Raw genomic sequence first — 16,598 nt, 5'->3', positions numbered from 1 at the left:
TCCTTATGTTTCTATTCTCTGGAAGAATTCTAAAGAGAAATTTAATTAAAATTAATCATGAAATTATTCAGATCAAATACATAGTAACAGTCATATGTGTCTTATAGACTTATGGGTTGGTGCCATTGAGTATGCATAAATTTGTGTTATTCATATACTATTTTAAAAAATTATTTATTTTAGGGAGAGAATGTGTGGAGAAGGGCAGAGGGACAGGGAGAGAGAATCCCAAGCAGACTCCACACCAAGTGGAGAGTCCAACATGGGGCTTGATCCCATGACACCAAGGTCATGCCCTGAGCTAAAACCAAGATTCAGACACCCAACTGACTGAGCTACCCAGGCACCTCCATATAGTATTTTTATTTTTTTATTTTTTTATTTTTTTATATATATATTTTTCATATAGTATTTTTATAAAGAAAAGTGATTAATTGCATTTCTTATGCTCTTATTTTCTTAAGTTCTGTGAATCTATAACTTAGAAAAGGCTGAGTATTCAGAATCCAAGAATGATACTTCCCCACAGAAAACAAGTACTATTGTCTAAGAAGAATATCCATACAAGCTTATCATATAGTGTGTGATTCACTATGTACATAGAAGGCAAAAGCATTTAAAGCCTCAAAGGCATGATTTATTGAGCATTTCCCCAATCTTTATGGGGTCCATTAAAGCTCGACTGTCAAGTTTTGAAAAACTTAGTTCATAGGGACTTTGAGCAGAGAGCCAGAGTCACATGTTTTATTAACGAAGGGGAGGCAGGCTTACTTCCCTAAGAAAGAGCTGCGTATCAAACTTCTTTTCCATCTGCCCTCTATTACAGAGCATTTGACACTTTATGAGTTAGTAAAAGTTGTCTTTTTTATTCTGGCCTGATCATTTTATATTTTTAATTCCTAATCTTATTGGAGTCTTACAAGGAAAAAAATGTTGGAAATTTTGTATTCAGTGCTGCAAGAATAAAAGATGAAACTTTTCCTAAATATCAGGTAACTGAATAGAAAGTAATTGAAACCACTTCCACTTATTTACCTTTGGGTGTACAGATGGGCTTTTATCTCATTCCTTTTACAAAAGGAAACATTTAAATTCAAATACAACCTCAATTTCACTTAAGTTTCAAAGAATTGTACTGAAATAGTTTGTCCACTGCTTATATTTTTCTTGTCTAATGGAAAATATTTTCCAAAAACAGGTTATTAAAATTGTGGATATATTTGAGCAAGAATGAAAGGATGTTAAAGTTAGGAAGTGAACTCTCAGATTATCTCAAAGTCCTACGCAGTATTTGAGTCCCTTCACAAGCATAGGCTCTAAGTGGCTCTCTGGCTCCATGGTCTCACAACATTTTTAATCAAGCACACTAGTAGTAAAATATTTCTTGGCATATATCCACAGTATATGCATACTAACTTATTTATAAATGCTACACATATATGCTATAATAATATATACATCACAAATATAGTAAATGGAAAGTTTAGAAGAATAAGTCAAATTTAAATGTAAACAGAGTTTCTAATATTTTCTTTCCACCGCATCCCAGTGGACTGTCTTGTTTGCTCATTTTAGATAGGAATGATCTGGCCTCCTCATCCTTCCCCAGAGATAGGGAATTTACAATTTCTGGAGTTAGCTTACTTCAGGTATGGTGTTAACTGTGTAGTACAGTGACTGGAATGAACAAACATTTGGTATAGAAAACTCTTGTATCCTTGGAGAATTTTTAAACCTTCCATTTCTTTTACATTAAATCCTCAAATTCTCAATACTTGAAATGTTTTGGCTTGTGACTCTCAGCTGCCTTCTGTGTGGAGAGGAAGGGTAGGAGGTAGTGAGTACAGTCACAGTTTCTTCATCTCTTGGCACACTGAGACATATGAAATCAGTGAATTCGGCATCATGTTGTCTGGCCAGTTTCTATAAATGCTTCTGCAGCTGTCATAAGCCATGTATCACAAAACCTCATTCTGTCATTTTACCAGATCTTATAGCTATTATAAAGAGAGAATTTTCTTCCCTTGGCAAGTCATTCCCAATAGTGAATCTATAAATATGTCTCCACAGTGGTAAAGAAGGATGGAAATGAGGAATCCATACACTGTTTGAAAGGCTATGTGCTGTCCAACTTTTTTTTTTGATTGTAAGACACACCTCCTGTTAACTTCTTCAGCCCAATTTCATTTACCTTTACCTGTGAGTAGGGAAGGATATTTTGTTCAACTCAGCTGTGGCAGTTTTATTTTTTAGCAGTAAGGACCAAAGGAATACAGTCATGGGGGTTTTGATGAAAAATGAGAAACACGAGAGGAAACATCACAGTAATTCTATTTTGTTCCATGACATGTCCAATGACTATTAATTTGTTCATCATCCTTTCCTGTGTTTTACCAAACCCCCTAGGGAAACAACGGAACCAAGCTGGGGTTTGGGGTAGTAAGGCAGGAGGGGTTAACTTACTTTCTCTCTTCCCTTACTCTGTGATGGTTGAGAACCAGCTTTTATGCATCAGCATATTCCTACTTCAGGACCTCTGTAGGCCTGTGGGACACTGTACTTGGACCACACTTTCTTAAAACTGCTTCAGAGCAAAGTCAGTCTATACTTGTTTCTCTTGCTTTTCTGTCATCTCAATCACCAATTCATTATTATTCTAATTAATGCTACAGGTTTGATCACTAGTTATTGAAGCTTTGAAGCTTGAAATTTTGGCAGAAAATCACTTAGCATTCAAAACATTAGTGCACATGCAAAATATGAAAAATTAATTTTTCTCTTAGAGACCCCAATATGTCCCTCTCCACCATTTAATACTTTATAAAGTATTTAAACACAGAAAAATATTTTAACTCTATAAAGAAGGGCCTGTTGATTTTAGTTGTTACCTAGTGATTGATCTTTTCCTTATAGTCTCTTGAAGTAGCTTGAAAAGCCAGTGATGTCCTTCATGAGTTTGGGAAGTTGGTGTAATTAAGAGGTACTCTGCAGAACAGTGAGTGTTGCTTCTTTACAATTTAGAGAGAACAGAAGAAAGGACCTAAACACGCAAACAGGTATACTTGCTAAAAGTTTTGGAGAAGTGGAGCTTTCTTTGATGTACTATGCAGAATAATTCCATAGCAATTTTGTTTTTTAAACACTGTGATCTCAGAAATAATCCTATTGAGTTGTTTTGAACAGGGGAGACTCGTGGTTGGGGGCATTGCTGACTGCAAGAATGCCTTTTCCTGTACTCTCTTGTGGGTTCTGTTGCTTTGTTCTTGGTACTGTAGCTTGTGTTGACTTGATCTGATCAGTTTTCTCTCTCTTCTCTTTGGAATTTACTTGTTTGGAGCAGTAAAAGTTCTCTCTTAGATTTATTCAATTTATTCTTTTGTTTATTCCTTAACCTTTAAAAGTTGTGTTTTGCTTTTTGTTTGCTTGCTTGTGTGTGTTTGTGTATTTAATATGCTTTTTTCCTTGATATTTTAGATACAGATTGAAATTATGAAAGATACTGGTTCAGAGAGATTATACTTTATTCTTAATAGGAACCTTGTCATATTTGTTGTTTTTGACTAGTTATTGATCCTGTGAATTTCTGCATCTGGAGATAAGGGGTTAACTAGAAAGATATGTATCACATTGGAATGTTAATTGCTTTTTTAAATGCACTTAAGTCTAAAAACCCAAGTTAATGAGATAAGATCTTCAAATCCCCAAATCTGGAATCAAGGTGATAAAACTAAACCTGTAATAGATGGAGCAATTTTAGCTCATTTTAATGTTATGGTTAAAGGCAGCATTGTGAGATTAAGGGGATTATGACATATGGTTAATGTAAGAAGCTTTAGTGACATATAAGGAACATTGAAAAAGGAGAAATGAGTAAACATTTTAATCTGTGCCCCATTCTTAGGAACGGAGAGTTTTCCAATTTTAGATAACTGGTCTGATTATTTTTAGAATTATCTATCAGAGATGGGCAGTTTTCAATAATTTGATAGGACTGCTGCCTAGGAGTGTTCAACTCCCATTGACTTGCTCCAGTTTTCTGCTTACCCACCAACTTACTGCTCTCGAAATTTTGGTCTTCTGTGAGGACTTGCCCTGTGTAGATAACTGCCTTTATTGTTTTGACAAAAAAAAAAAAAAAAAAAAAAAAAGTTTCATTCAAAAATGAGCATGCAGTTGTTTATGGTATGTAAATCAGTTTGGTTGAGTCTGGTTAGCACAAGTCAGTTCCCAAGAGCCTAATCATTGGTGGACTGATAAAAATTAAATTTCTGAATTTCTAAAGCTGATGATCAGATGATTTTGCTTGAAATACCCAACCAGTGTTGCCAGTCTTTATAACAGATTCCATAGAATTCTATTGAATAGAAATATAAATTTTTATTTCTGTAGTTCTCTTATATTGAAGGGATATCTTATTGAATAATAATAGTGCCATGAAAATGGAAAAAAAAAAAGGTTTTTTTAATTGTTCTTGCTATTTTTCCCACAGGTGAGGTTTAAGATACCAGCATAGTTTCTGTAGTTTCTAGGCCATATCTTTTATCTTTGATTACCCATTTCCAAGGGCACTAGATTGAACAGTGATGAAATATACATGGGCAAAATCTGGAGGTGTGGACATTTGTTTTAGCTCTAGCTCCTGAGGGAGTTGGATGGGGTGTGGCTTATTTCTGGAGTCCTCAGAGGATCAGCCCCACCTTCTTCCATCCCCAATACTTTGCCTGGCCCTTCCTATGGAAGCTAATGTTCCATTCTTACATTTTTAGATTGCAGCCTTGGAGGTTAGGACAGTTGAGAATACCCTCAACTACATTTAATAGTCAATGAGTTGAGTCATATCTTCTGGGAACCAGAGATTTTGTTTCCTCCTGTTTGTTTTCCCCAGATTTAGTAGTTAGTATGTTAAATATCAGCCATTTTAGTTTAATGCTAGTTTTTGGTATTATGTTACTAGGGAAATCTATGCTGTTAGACTGTGGTTTTATTGGTGTTATTTATGTTAGATTGGTAAGATTTTTATTAGTTGCTTTTTTTTTTAATCAACACAATCCTTGTCTTTATTTATTTGGATTTTAAAAACTGACAGTAGGACAATGTTTTGGCAGTCTGTTGTTCTAAGATTTTAATACTTTTGAATGAAAAATGCCTTTGAAAGGCTATAACAAAGTTCATTTGGTTTCTAAAACAAGTCTTTGAAATGAAATTTAGTAATGCTCTTTTTTAAGTTAGTAGAGCTTTATTTTTAGAGCTGTTTTAAACTAATAGCAAAATTGAACTGTAAGTAAAGTACAGAAATGTCCCATATACTCTCTATCCCCATCTATACACACAGCTTCTCTCATGGTCAGCATCCTACAGCAGAGTGGTACATCTGTTACAATTGAAGAAACAATAGTGACTACATCAGTATCCCGCAAAGTGCATAGTTTATATTGGGGTTCACTCTTGGTGTTGTATATTCTGTGGGTTTGGACATGTAACCACCATTACAATATCATACAGATTAGTGTCACTGCCCTAAATATACTCTGTGTTCCACCTATTTATCCCTCTCTCCTCCCAAATCCCTGGCAACCACTGATTTTTTTACTATCACCATATTTTTTCCTTTTCCCCAGAGTGTCATGTAGTTGGAGTCATACAATCTGTATCCATTTCAGATTGTCTTATTTCATTTAGTAAAATGCATTTAAGTTTCCTCCATGTCTTTTCATGATTTGATAACTCATTTGTTTTTATACCTATATGATATTCCATTATGTGGATATACCACAGTTTATCATTTCATCTGTTGAAGAACATCTTGGTTGCTTCCAAGTTTTGGTAATTATGAATAAAGCTATTGGAAACATCCATGTGCAGGTTTTCATGAGGATGTAAGTTTTCACCTCATTTGGTTAAATACCAAGTGACACCATTGCTGGATCTTATGGTTAAGAGTATGTTTGGTTTTGTAAGAAATTGCCAGACTGTCTTCCAAAGTGATTATACCATTTTGCGTTCCCACCAACAATGAATAAGAGTAGTGATACTTTTAATCCTGAAGAGATTGATATGCTAACTGTATTTTTGATGACTTCCTTGCAAGGATATTGTATTGGCAAAGGACCGTGAAGTTTAAAGGGTCAGGGTAAAAGGGTTGACTGTGGGGTGTGACACATGTATGTGTGCATGCAGGTGCCTAAGAAAAGTCAAAGGTCAAGAACATTCCAACATCCTCCTTTTCCAGATTACCACAGCTCATATAGAAACTGTCTTGGAATCATTGTTAGAAAAAGAGTCATGCAGTTAGTGTGGATATAGCACTGATGTTCTTTCATTGTAATAGTACTGATGATGAATATATCTGTGGCATTTTAGGCAGATGCCTGGACCTCTAAAAGATGGGTAAATCTGGAGTTTATTGTGATCTGTGCCAACCATATCTTATCTTATCTTAGTGCTGAGAGTCGAAGTGAGAACCATGACTTTGGACAGTGCTCTTTAGAGTCAGGATAGTTTCCTGGTGAAGTTCCCTCACCCCAAATCTTGATGTGGACAGTATCATCATCTGTCATGTTGATGATACAATGGAGTGAGGGCCAGAGGCAGATGCTTTACCAACTGAGCCATCCAGGCGCCCCCTTATGGAACCATTTTATTCCAATCCTTTACATACATCTTTGACGTCAGTGATTATTAAAGTCACCTTTTTAGCCATCAGCACAGTTTCCCAGATCATATTATATTCATTTCCATGAATAAATTATTTATGATAGTGTACTTTAAAAATTTGTGTAAGATTGTTCTCATTGGAAATTCTGTTCTAAGCCATATGTACTGATTCATGTAATATTAGTATGCATTTTTCCATTTCTTCTTTTAATTTATATTTGGGATCTTTATACTGTAACCACTTATTCTTCTGCCTCATTAAGTATTCTTTAAAAGACTTATTATTTTTAAGTCTTTTATTTTTAAGCACTGTTAATTCTAAAGCCATACCTCCCAGGGATAATTACATAAATCTGGGTTAATCTCTTCGCCTCTTAAAAAACAAAACAAAACAACAAAAATCTTCTATTATGTGTCCTATAAGCTTTCAAAACTTGTATTATTTTGAGGTCATTTCAAGCTAATTTGATTTCCCCTCAGTAATTTGTGGTCTAAAATGAGTAATTGGGAAGCTCTGTAAGAACTAGAATATAAAGCGGTTCTTCCCTTTCTGAAAGGATAATTTAGAGGAGAAATTCTTTTATTATATTCAGGCATATGTGGTATGTAGAACTAGCCTCTGTCCTTATCTGTACATGTATTCATAGAAGTTCTCTCTGTGAGTTCCGTACAATGCTCCCTTCTTTTATTCTGGCATTAAGAATGACAATGCCAGGCATTTTACTCAATGTCAATATTCTAAAAATGCATATAGTAAGATATCAAGAGAAGCACTGAAAGAAAATATAGTTGAGGGTGCATATTATTATTCATCTATTGCGTCAAAACCATCCACTTATATTTCATCAGTTATTCAGAAAAATCTAAATTTGTCCATAACTGCTTTTTAAAAGTTTACAAAATCATTCATTTGCAATCAGTCTGCTCTGATTACGCCTTTTCTAAAACTTTGTACTTCCTTCTTTGCGTTATACTTTGATTTGTGGTCCCACTAGATTTTTACTTCGTGAGGGCACAGAACACATTCATCCACATATACTCCATTACTTCAGGCATTCAGAATGTGCTTAGAAATTAAATTAGAAAGTAGGTGCGACTAAAAAAAAGTTTATAAACTTGGTCGTAAATTCTAGAGAAAATGGATGAGAATTGGTTTACCCTCATGCTGTCCCTTTGCTATTGCTTTTACCATGTAGCTCCTTCCCGTTTTCATTGTTATATATATTATTAATATATTACTAGTAGCATATTATTATATTTTATTATATTCATATCTATAGGCTCTCCCTGGGCATTTATGAACTTATAGTTTTGTTTGACTTTTAGCACATGTCTACTTGGTTTGGCCTTTTATGAGACTTTGACAAGGGTTGGAAACAGCACTAAGTATAAGCAGGCAAGTAAAGTAATGCCTGTCTCTCCATTTAAAAATACATAAACAGGTCTGTTTTATGCCAAATTATACATCTATGTTATATGGTATATTTGAAATTTTATTGCTGTGGAAGGAAGGAAAACAGGGAGAAAAATCTAGAGAAGGCTTCCTTGACTTATCAGCATGGAATCACTGTGCAACAATGTGCTACATGCTGCATTGCAATTCTAATCCGCCTACATGCGTAAGTCAATGGGGTCTTTGTTCCAAGCTTGTGGAACAATGCAGGGAGCCAAGTAGTGGTGGGAGTTGAGTTTAGTTCCAGTGTTTTATAGATTGGGCTAATTTTCAAAGGGCTCCAGACATTTGCTTTTTCAAGTGAGAGAAGCAAGAGCAGAAAATCCATTCTTTCTTGCTACTGAAGAACTTAATCTAAAACATTACATGTTATTTGTCCCTCATAGCCAGATGTGGACAAAGATGTATGATTATTTGTTCAGAGACTGGAGATTGAACTGCTTCAGCTTTTGTGGACATAGAAACCAAGAGTTATCTTTTTCTCATTTAAAGATGGAAACAATTATTTGAGAACCCTGTGCTCATTCATTAGGAAGTTTTAACCTTAAAAATTGTATCTTAACTTCTGTTATCCTTTGCAGGTTATTCAATGTAAATATTTACCTGCAGCTGGGCTTACAGGACTTGACTGAGCACAGAATAATGGCAAAAGCACTATGTAGGTTCAGAAAATTATTTAATTCTTTTTAGATTTTAAGTTAATTGGAAACCAGCAGATATGATGTAATCTGTCTTTGTGAAATCAGTTCTTATGGCATTTTTAACATTTCTCTAGAATATTCCCATAAGAAAAGGAAGTATTAAAAAGATCTGGTGAGGAATGCCTGGGTGGCTCAGCCACTGAGCATCTGCCTTGGGCTCAGGGTGTGATCTCCGGTCTGGGTCAGGCTCCCCTGTGAGGAACCTGCTTCTCTCCCTCTGTCTGTGTCTCTGTGTCTCTCTGTGTGTCTCTTATGAATGAATAAATAAAATGTTAAAAAAAGATCTGGTGAGGGAGATGTCTTTAAAAATGTTACTGACACATAAGATTGTAGAATCAAGCAGACTTTTTGGATCTGGGCATCTTGTCAAGCTCTTTATTTTACAGAGGAGAAAAACAGATATATGGTTAATCCTTACTCCCTAGTATAGTATGTCTCCCACTTTGGATTTTAATTATTTGCATCTTCCTTATATATCATACAGAATTACTGTAGGGTAAAGACAGTCTTTTTCATCCTGTATCTTCCTTGCCTAACCAGCCACCTGGCATGCAGGACTTCTTACCATATTTTTGCAAAATGAATAAATCAGTGAATAAAGAATGAAACAACAAACCAGTTTTACCTGGGCCACTGTCTTTCTTATATGGGATTGCTGCTTATTTTACAAGTCAGACATTTCTCTCCCTTTGAAAGACAACAAAAATGTACCTCATAGTGAAGGAATAGATAAGGCAAGACCTCCCGGTCCACAAAAGGTTATCCTCTTGTGTGTTGGAGAGAGGGAGGAGGAGTGGACATATAAACAAAACATGCAAAAATACAAGATAATCTCAGGTGCTGATAAACCAATGAAAAAAGTACCATGAACATGAGATATACAGAGAAATGAGTTTCCCAATAAGTAATCAAATGTCTTGTCTTTAGTAGAAACCTAACCCCCAGCACTGGCCATTATTCCTTCCATCCCACAGAGAGGAAATCCTTGCTACTACCCTGAAGGTTTATTACATGCCCATGGTTGAAGTTCTTCTGGAACCAGAGCTGCTAAGAAGAACTTCTTTGGAAGGATTGGTTCATCCTCTTAAGGATGCCATGTTGATGAATGGAATTTCTGGCCTTTTACCATTAGGAAAAGGGGGTTTTTCCTTTGATCTTGTTAAAGGCTGCCACAGTTAGGCTCTTTTAAAAATATTGCCCTGATTTAAAATAATTGGAATAAGGTCTTAAAGGCCATCATCTTAAACTTTGTCAGTGTCCAGAAAACATTGTTTCATTGTAGAATTCTGACTTGCTGTGTGTAATAGATCTGGTAAACAAATATTTATTGAGCACCTGGTTTGTGTCAAGGACAGTGCCCGAGGGATGGTGGGTTACAACTCCCTAATGTCATAAAACCAATTTAGTGAGCTGTAACTAGCATTTTTATAACAAATAAAATAGAGATACCATATTATAATACCATAGATAGTATTGTTTTATCAAATTTGAGTTTCAGTTCTGTGTGTGTGTGTGTGTGTGTTCAGGATTGCAATATAAGATGTTTTTTGGTTTTTGTTCTGTTGCTGTTGTTTTTACTATGTCTCATGCTCAGAAACACTTGAAAAATACTATTATTGAGGATACCCAAAAAGTACAGATAGATTCCTTACTTTTGAGTAAGTTTATAGCTTTTAAGGTAAAAGAAACTTATACAAAGGAGTGAACACTCAAGTACTGAATCCTGTGGTTTGGATACTAGGTAAGTAAGATGATAACACAAGTGTCAGATGTCATGGAGACCATAGTACTTGAATTCAACCTAGAAGATAGGTAGGGTTTGGAAGGAGTAAAGGCTAGAGAGTGACTCTGCAGGGAGAAACAGTATAGGATAAAAAGAGATGGCAAAGCTAGAATAGACGTTTTAGTTTATGCTGGAGAGTTTTAAGATCCAGTTCAAAGGTATAAAATGAAGGACAGTTGTCCAGATTTATGAATGCCTTGCAATAACATGCCTTAGGAATTTGCACCAGATCAAGTAACTTGCACAGATTGGTAAGCTGGGGAGTGATAGGATGTAGGATGGGCTTATACAGTATTTTCCTACTCCTTCCCAATTCCTCTTTGGTCATGTTGCTCCTAAGGGAATGTCTTCCAGGTGGATGTTAGATACCAAGTCTCTGGCATCAGATCAAAGAGCTAGAAAGGACTTTGGCTGTCCTCCAGAATGTAAATAGAAAGGTAGAACAAGTCCCATTGTGGTGCATGTGAAATACTCCCATGGATGAGAACTGTAGTGCTGTCTGTTTGAAATATGGTGAAGGATGGATTTGAAGAACATTTCTTCTGATATCACTGCTAAATGTTTGCTCTCAATGTAGAAGGAAAAGCAGATAAGAAAGGCTTATGTTTTTGAAGTCCTAGGAATTTGACTGACCTACCTGAAGTATGCTATGTGAATAATTTGTCAGATGGTCTTTTTGCCTTCGACATCCCCTCACTGAGTGTGTTACATACATAATTTATTAAAACAGTTTCAGTGGTGATCATAAAAAATTTCTTCTTTCTGGAAAGGGGCATTGAAAACTCTTGACTACTTTATAATTGAAGAGAAATTTAAAATGAGTTTTGGGGATTATAATGTACAGTAAAGGGAAGGTGATTTAACTAGAAAAAAAGCAAATTTGAAGATGCATCTAGAAGATGGAAGTTTTGATTCTTGTGGTAGATTATCAAATGTTCTAAACTGAGGCTATACTGGAGAATATTCAGAGTTTAATTCTTCAGAAGAAATAAGCAGATGCTTGCACCTGGAAGTGCTAGATTGTTTACAAATAATCTAGGGAGATTGCATACATGCTAGATACTTGGTGGGGCCATAATTTAATCAGGAACGCAATAGCAAGTTCAAGCACAGCCCATGAGAGATGAAGGGATGTGAAGAACACAAACTTTGGTTTCTAAAAGATAGTGTGTAGGGTGTGCATTTCCATTCCTCTGCAAAGAGGGTGGATGAATGAAAAATGAAGAAGGGGGTATTCGTTTATACTTATCTTATGAAGGCATCTGCTCACAATCAGTCACTTGTGGAGAGAGTGCCAGCTGGCAGAGTATTTTCATGATGTAAATTGTCCATCCGCTCAGAAGAGCAGACGCACAAGGAGGCCTGTGTGTAGGACTGAATTCCTCCCCAGACAACAGTGGAAGGAGGTTCTCGCAGAGATCTAAATGGGATCTACTCGCATTTTCCACTTTATTTGCAGTTATCAACATGTTATTTTTCCTGCTGTCCCAGAGATGATTGCTGTTTGAGCTGATTTCCCCATGTCCCTTCTTTCTTTATTTTTTTTTTTAAGATTTAGATTGATTCATGAGAGACAGAGAGAGGCAGAAACATAGGCAGAGAGGGAGAAGCAGGCTCCATGCAGGGAGCCTGATGTGGGATTTGATCCCAGGAACCTGGGATCAGGCCCTGAGCTGAAGACAGACACTCAACCACTGAGCCACCCAGGCGCCCCTCCATATCCCTCCTTTCACTGCTGTTACTGCTCATTAAGTCTCCACTTGGGGTGGATTCCAGAGAGGGCACCTCTGGAAAAATGGTTCTGCTTTTCACAGCACTGTTGTCTCCTCTCTTTCTGCTTGGCTGGTTTAATTTTTGTGGGCTGTAGAAGATAATTACAGATTTGACTTTCAAAATGAATTACATCTCTATCCCCTCATCCTGTAACAGCTGATCTTTTTGCCTGTTCATTTGCCAAGAAAGATGAAGGTGGCATTTTCCCCCCTATCAAGTAATAAGTAATTCTCATATCAGATATATTAGAATTGTTATTAATCAATTATTTAAATGTTATTAAAATTTCTGAATAAACTTTCTTCGTGTTTTTTGTGTCAAGAAAGGAGTAATTCAGATTTTCTTGGACGAAATTTTAAAAACAGTGTGCCTTGCAGAAAAGGAGGTAGGAGAGGTTTTAGTAGAAATCTTTGTTCTTATGGTCTTTGATTTCTTAGATCAAGATTGGCAAATGGTTTCTTTGAAAGGCCACATAGTTAAAGGCCATGCATTCCCTCTCACAATTGCTCACCTCTGCCCTGGAAGCCAGAAAGCAACCAGAGCCAGAGTGCAAATGCATGGGCGTGGCTTAGTTCCAGTAAAACTATTTACAAAATAGATGGTTGGCTACATTCAGTCTGTAGGCTATAGTTGATTCTAAACTACTAAATGTGTGTCCTAAGGCTTGAGTCTGGAAGGAGATGTGATCAGTGACTTCAAAGTCTTTCTGAAATGAAAAGAAAGCACTTCCTGCAGGTCAGATGCGAATACTGTGAGAGTATTTAAAATCTAGACTATCAAGTCTAGATTTTTAGAGTGTTCTTATAATTCCTCAGCCAATCTCAATCTCCCCCTTTCCTCTTCCTCCCCTTTTTTCTTACCCTCTCCCAGTTCCTCTCCCTCTCTCCAGTATCAATAACTCTTGGTGCTTGGCTCTTAAGCCCCCCTTTATAATGTATATAAAATTATTACTATTTAATTACATATATGTATGAAATCTAATTTTTTATACGTGAAATTTCTTTTCTGAAAAGTAAATATTTCTACACTGATCTTGAACCAACAGAATGTAACTCCCTCCCTGAAAATGCCAACATTACCTGGCACAGACTAGGATTAAACAAATTTAGGCTTTTAGACAAAGAAGAAAGAGTGTTTTCTTATTTTTTGAGTGTACCGAAGCAGAAGTTACTTCTTTGCTTCCAGATTTGTTTCTTTGCCATTGAGAATTGCTGTTGGTTTTGTATCATTTTATTAAATATTAGCCATTTTCTGGAGGAGAAAGGAAGAAGTATGGGAGCCAGAGGTGATAGGGAATTTGGTTTTCAGGCAATCTTGACCAGTATCTGCGTGGGAAAAAATAGCACTGTGAAACCTCCAGCAGCAGGCGAGTTTTCTCAAAAATCAGTATATTTCTACTTGCCTGGGAAATAGGGCCTTGAGGGTACAATTTGACGGACAGAGGAAATTGGCGTGGAAAAAAATGTTGGGGAGTTAGGGTTCAGCTGGTCTAGTCACCTGGCCTCCTTGGATGGGAAGTGAGCAGCCCCCGTGAGTTGAACATCTGAATGTGTCTAAAGAGAGACTGCTGTTACTCTGGTTCACTGCTCATGCCTGTGCAGTTAATGCTTGCAATAAATTTCACCTTGACATACTGACGTGTGAGAATCAGTTTCACCACTTACGATTGTCTGAGTTCACTCTACAGGGCAGCACCAATGTCAGAACTCCTTTCTTTCTTTTTTTAAAAAGAAAGAAAGGAAGGAAGGAAGAAAGAAAGGAAAAGGGAAGGAAGGAAGGAAGAAAGAAGGAAGGAAGGAAGGAAAGAATTTATTGAAAAATAGCACACAAGCGCTCGGGGAGCAATAGAGGAAGAGGGAAAAGCAGATTCCCTGCTGAGCGGGAAGCCCAAGACCCCAGGATCATCCCCCAGCCAAAGGCAGACGCTTAACCAAATGAGCCACCCAGGTACCCCCAGAATTCTTTTCCTACCTAAGTCTTTGAGAACCAAGGAAGAGTTCACAGTGGGGCAATATGGCTTCAATGTAACTGTACATAAAACTCACCTAGGGTACTTTTAAAAATGCAGATTTGGGGAACTCACCCAGAACCTATAAAAATGGAACTTCTGGGGATAAAACTCAACAATTTACAGTTTTTTCAGATGTTTTCTACAGATTCTGACAGGCAGTCCAGTCCTTAACATGGGCCAGATTGTGAGACTACTGTAGCAGGAAAGCTTACCGCTAGCCTGGCTCTACTGGGGAGTGGCCTTCCAGAGCTCCTGTGGTTTTGAACTATTTGGGTACCAGATAGCTCCTTAATCTAGAAGCTTACAGTGACCCTTGTTAATTCCATTATTCTTTCTTGAGGGAAATCTTTGAGAAGTCTCAAAGAACTTTGCGGTGGACCAAAGTAGGTGTGTTTTGTACATACTCCTCCATCTCCAACACCAGGGAAGAGACTCACTGTTCAATATAAATTCAGCTGCTGCAGTGGGTCCTTCCCATCAACATAACACTGCTGTCTTCCCACCTTAAAAAGCAATTTATCCCCGAACCCCCTCTTCTCTCCTTCATCTATACCTTATTTCTTTATAGCAAAATTGCTTGGAAAATTCTATTAGTTGTCTCCAATCTCTGTCAACGCCCCCCCACCCCCGACACACACACACACACACACACACACACACACAAACACCACTCTGGCTTTCATCCCTTTTCATTCTACCATGCCAGTTGTTGTCAAGGGCAGCAGTAACCTCCAGGTTGTCAAATCCAGTGACCAATGCTCAGTCTTCATCTTTCTTAGCCTTTCAGGAGCATTTGGTTCTATTGACCATCCCCTTCTTCTTAAAACATCTTTTAAAACTTGGCCTCTTGGGACGCTTGGGTTGCTCAACGGTTAAGCGTCTGCCTTTGGCTCAGTCAGAGTGTGATTCCGGGTCTGAGGATTGAGTCCCACATTGATCTCCCTGCGAGGAGCCTGCTTCTCCCGCTGTTTATGTCTCTGTCTTTCTCTCTGTCTCTCATGAATAAAGAAATAGAATCTTCAAAAAAAAAAAAAAAGAAAAAGAAAAAAAAGAAAAAAAATTTGACCTGAAATTCTGTTGATTTTCTTCAGCTTCAGTGGCTGTTCTTTGAGTCTCCTTTGCTGAGTCTTCCCTGTCTCCCCCACTTCTGAAAGTTGGTATGTCTCAAGAACCAGTTCTATACCTCTCCTCTGTCTGTATGTATCCAGTCCCTAGGTGTGTTTATCTAACCCCATGGCTTTCAATACTATCTGTAAGGCATTGACTTCCAGATTTCTCTGTCTTGCTTGGAGCTCTTCCCAAAACCCAGACTTGTATATCTTAATTGTCAACTTGACATCTCCACTTAGAGGTTCTATAAGCATCTCAAACTTGAAATATCCAAAACTGAATTCCTCATTTTCTTGCTCTCCATCCCCACACCTGTTCTACCATATTCTTTGCTCAATAAAGGGCAGCTTCATTTTTCTAGTTGCTTCAGCCACAGCTTACGCCCCATTTCCAATCCATCAGTAAAACTGATTTGCTCAACCTCAAAAAACAAACAAACAAACAAACAAACAAACAAACAAAACCTGATTTGCTCTACCCTCAAAATATGCCCAGAATCTGATCAGCACTCACTGCTCCTAGCCTGGACCAGGCTACCATTATCTGGTGCCCGGGTGATTGCAAAAAGCCCCTCATTAGCCTTCTTATCCATTTTTGGTCCCCTCTATATTCTTTTGTCAATAAAGCAACCAGAATGATCCTTTAAAATACCAGTCAGGTCATGTTACTCCCTTGTACAAAATCGTCTGGTGGGATTTCATCTCCTTCAAGGTAGAAGCCAAAGTCTTAACAATGACCTACAGGGCCTACGTGATTGGCGGTCCGTCCCTCCTGTCGGTTTCTCTGACCTCATCCCCTATACTTTCCTTCATCTTACTTCAGCCACACTGGCCTCACCATTCCCCAGAACTTGCCAGCATGCTCCTGCCTCAGGGTGTTTACATTTGTCCTTTGTAGAATGTAGAATGCTCTTCCCTCTGTGTCTGTTTCACTTCTTCAGATATCACCTAATATATGTCTCTGATGACAGTGTATTAAATGGCACTTCTCTGTGCTTTCCATCTCCACCCTGTTCTTCATTGTGTCTTTTATCATCAAACACATAACATTTTGTTTTGATTTGTAACTGTCCTTTATCCCTTACCTACTCCATCCCCTACTGTGCTGTCAGCC

General features: G+C 37.4%; 1 protein-coding gene across 1 annotated transcript in view; it reads left to right on the top strand.

Moving 5' to 3' along the window:
* The window catches only part of LAMC1 (laminin subunit gamma 1), a 120,588-nt gene that overhangs the window by 50,745 nt on the left and 53,245 nt on the right, over window positions 1-16,598 (top strand). The window lies entirely within an intron of this gene.

This window comes from Canis aureus, chromosome 6, assembly GCF_053574225.1.
Source record: "Canis aureus isolate CA01 chromosome 6, VMU_Caureus_v.1.0, whole genome shotgun sequence".
NCBI lineage: Eukaryota > Metazoa > Chordata > Mammalia > Carnivora > Canidae > Canis > Canis aureus.
Note: the sequence above shows the minus strand (reverse complement) of the source record. Positions and strands in the feature narration are given on the sequence as shown.